This window comes from Vicugna pacos, chromosome 22, assembly GCF_048564905.1.
Source record: "Vicugna pacos chromosome 22, VicPac4, whole genome shotgun sequence".
Lineage (NCBI taxonomy): Eukaryota > Metazoa > Chordata > Mammalia > Artiodactyla > Camelidae > Vicugna > Vicugna pacos.
In genome coordinates, this window is record NC_133008.1 from 11260945 (window position 1) to 11264452 (window position 3508).

General features: G+C 50.0%; 1 long non-coding RNA gene across 2 annotated transcripts; it reads left to right on the forward strand.

The window, feature by feature from the left end:
- LOC116285052 (uncharacterized) lies at positions 1-2992 on the forward strand. Of its 2 annotated transcripts, none has more exons than XR_012062972.1 (3): positions 1-157; positions 2325-2413; positions 2755-2992. It is a non-coding gene; the product is annotated as an uncharacterized lncRNA (long non-coding RNA). The 2 variants fall into 2 exon arrangements; XR_012062973.1 differs by lacking the exon at positions 1-157 and adding an exon at positions 1920-2127.
- The last annotated feature ends 516 nt before the right edge of the window (positions 2993-3508 follow it).

Consider the following 3508-nt stretch of genomic DNA (forward strand, 5'->3'; position numbering starts at 1 on the left):
TGCTTGGGCTCTTCTGCATCACTTGTTCTGGAGGAAGTCATCTCCTCTGTCATCACAATATTCAAGCATGATTACATGGGTCCATGTGGCAAAAAACTGAGGCCTCCCACCAACAGCCATGGGAGTGAGTCATCCTGGAAGTGGATCCTGAGCCTCAGTAAGTCTTCAAAGCTGCAGTCCCAGCCTATGGCTTAACTATAGCCACGTGGGAGACCCAATCCAGAACCACTCAGCTAAACTGCTCCTGAATTCCTGACACTTGGAAACTGTGTGAGATACTAAATGTTACTTTTAAGCCACTAGGTTGTGGGTAATCGATTATACAGTGTAGACAGTTAATACAGACTCTTATTCCCATTTGTTGTTCTGCCAGCATCTCCTCCCTGCCTTCCTCCACCTCGCCCTGGACTGGCTTAGTGATAGAGTAAGCCACTGCAGTCAGATGACTCTCTTGCTGGGTGACGTGGACACACTGCTTAACCAGCAGGGTGTCTGAGTATGAAATGAAGGGTAATAATGCCTTACCCGTGGCAGGCAGCCTCTGAAATTGCCATCCCAATTAATCCACTGCCTTGTATTCAAACCCTATGTAATCTCCTTCCTTAGAGTGTAGGCTGGACCTACTGACTCACTTTGAAGGACCAGAATATGGCAGACATGATGACGTGTTGTTCCTAAGACTAAGGTATAGAAAGGGTGTGGCTTCTGTCTTGGACACTCTCTCTGTCTCTGGGATCGATAGCTCTGGGAAAGCCAGCTGCCACGAGAAAAGGCAGCCCTATGAGAGGCCCATGTGAGAGAGCTCGCAGGCGAATCTTCTGGGGCCTCCCAGCAACCACGTGAATGAGCTTGGAAGCCAATCTCTCAGCTTCAGTTGAGCCTTGAGATGACTGCAGCCCTGCTGGACAACTTGACTGCAACCTTGTGGGAGACCTTAACCCAGAGGCATGTGGCTGAGCTGCGTCTGGATCCTGCGAGATGACAAATGTCTGCTGTTTTAAGCCACCAAGTTTGGGCTGATTTGCTATGCAGCAACAGATAACAAATACGTGGCCCTAAAAGCTTGCTGTGAAGATGAAGTAACATGTACAGGGCCTGGCATATAGTAGGTGCTAATTAAATGCTTGCTGAATGAATCAATTGATAAACACATGAATGTTCTGTAATGTAGAATATTCTCCCTGAATCCAAATGCTGACTGGCCTCCACCCACTCCTGCCAAACACGTCACTGAAAGTTGTTTTAAGCAGGGAAATGACTGGGTCAGATTTGTTTTTCTGTAATAGGAGACTGGCTTGTATTCCAGGGGTGTGGCTGGTTCAGCTGCAGTCTGGATGAAGAGATTAAGAAACAATAATCCTTTGTCAGCTCAGAGAGATCTTGAGGGTAACTTAGGCCTCATACGTAGCAGGTAGGTCTCTGAACAGACAACTCTCCTTTCTGGCTCGACTAAGTCTCCTGGCCAACCAGACGACTCACTCACTCATCCATCCATCCATCCAGTCATTCATTGTAAGTTATCCACTGAACAATTCTTTATGATGGGTCTTCTGGATGTAGAAATGAACATGACACATCCCTGTTTTTAAGAAGCAGGGAGGAGGTAAGCAACTGTGTGGTGCATTATGAAAAATCAGGCTGGTCAGGGCACCAGTTCCTTGTGCAGATGCAGTTTTGTGGTAAGTGCGGTGGTGAGATGACCTGTTTCCTGCTACCTCTAGTGAAGGCTCCAGGGCTGACCCTTAGGTCACAGCCCTGAACACTGGGCTCCAGGAGAATGGACAGGCTGAGTGCTGACCCTGGGAGCCTGGAGAGGAATCAGCCTCATCCAACACACGCAGATTCAGACGGGGAATCCCTCCCTCCGTCCCTGCTCCTTAGCTGGAGCTGGGGAGCTTGGGGAGGGCTCGGCGCGGCCCAAACATGAGTGTGTGTCGTGGTGCGTGGGTGTCACCGTGTGTCGGCAGCACAGGTGCCCAGGGGCAGGTGGGTCTGTTCTCTGGTGACTGGGCTGTGCTTCTCTAGGGTGGGCTCTGATGGTCTGGGTGTCCAGCCAACCGTGACTCTGAGGAGGAAACAGAGAAGGGAGACCTGGGCGGCTCTGGGCGCGATTCCCGCGTAACTGAAGTAAGTCCTTTCAGCTCCCTGCATCTCAACCTCTTCATCTGTATATTGGGGATCTCCAGGCTTCGAGGTCATTCAGTCATTCATTCGCAAGCTGATGGTACACCGGCACCCAGGACAGAAACTCCCTTCACATGTAAGTGTTTAGCACCTCATAAATAGTAATAAATCTAGATAAGTGCAATAATTATATGTTCCAGGTGTCTGTGGCCAGATTCGTATATTCTGAGTGGAGCAAGGCCAGATGAAAACCTGGCTCCCTGCAACCCCAAGAGCTGTGTGATGAGAGGTGAGGTCAAAGGTAGAAGAGAAATCCCTGGGGTCAGAGGTCAGGATCCTACGCCTAGTTCAGTTGATTCCTGTCTGGGTCACCTTGGGGGTGTCTCCTCCCCCACAAAATGGAGACAGTGCCCACTTCACGGGGAAGCTGGGAGGGTGAAGTGTTTATCCTGTGGTCCTATGGGAGCCCCCGCCCACTTTGGATCTGGTTCTAGCTGGATCTCAAGTCCCATCCCCTCTCTGGCCTCATGGCCATATTCATGAAATGAGGGGAAATGTTGGAACACCCAAGCCCTCTCCTCACTCTGTGAATTCATACCATCCTCTTTTTCATTTTCCCCTTCTTTCCAGAACAAGTGCCTTTTTAGTAGACCTGAGACGTGGCTTCCTGCTTGAGCTAAATTCAAGAAATTCTCACCAAGCCCCAGTTAGTGTTCAGGGATTTGGGGTAGAGGAGACATCAGGGGCACCCTCTTCTCTGGAAGAGCCACCATCATTCCTGCTTAGAGTCATCAAAAGACCTTTGTTCTTTCTGCCCTGCTCCCCTCCTCAAGAAATATAGTCATCAAAAACCCTAGCCTGGCCTAAATCAGAGCTATTAAAGTGGGATTAGCTTTTGTGAATTTTTGTTTGTTTGTTTTCATGAACTAATTATTTAAAAGAATAGTAATTATTTAATTTAAGAGGCAACCTATTAAAAAAGATACTCAAACAGGACAAAGGGTCTACAGCAGAGAATGAAGTCTCTTGTGCCCCCCAGCCCCCAGCAAAGCTGACCACCACTGAGAGTTTTCTTCACTGGACTGGGCCTTTTGGTGGCCTGGGTGACCCCAGCCCTTCTCTGGGAAGGCCATGCAGGCAGGCATCTCTCTGCTTTACCAGTGAGGAGCTCCGGGGCCAGGAGGGAGAGGGGCGAGTGGAGCGTCCCAAGGAGTTGAGGGTCTACCAGAAGGCCAGAGGGAGGGCAGTGTCCTCGTACCCTGCTGAGGACTGAGTCCAGTCCCTCCGGTGGACCCCAGGGGAGACTGTGAGGTCACAGAGCCACCAAGGGAGACCTTTAACCCACTTGCAAGAGACCCACTAACCTTGTCAGAGAAGATCTGCA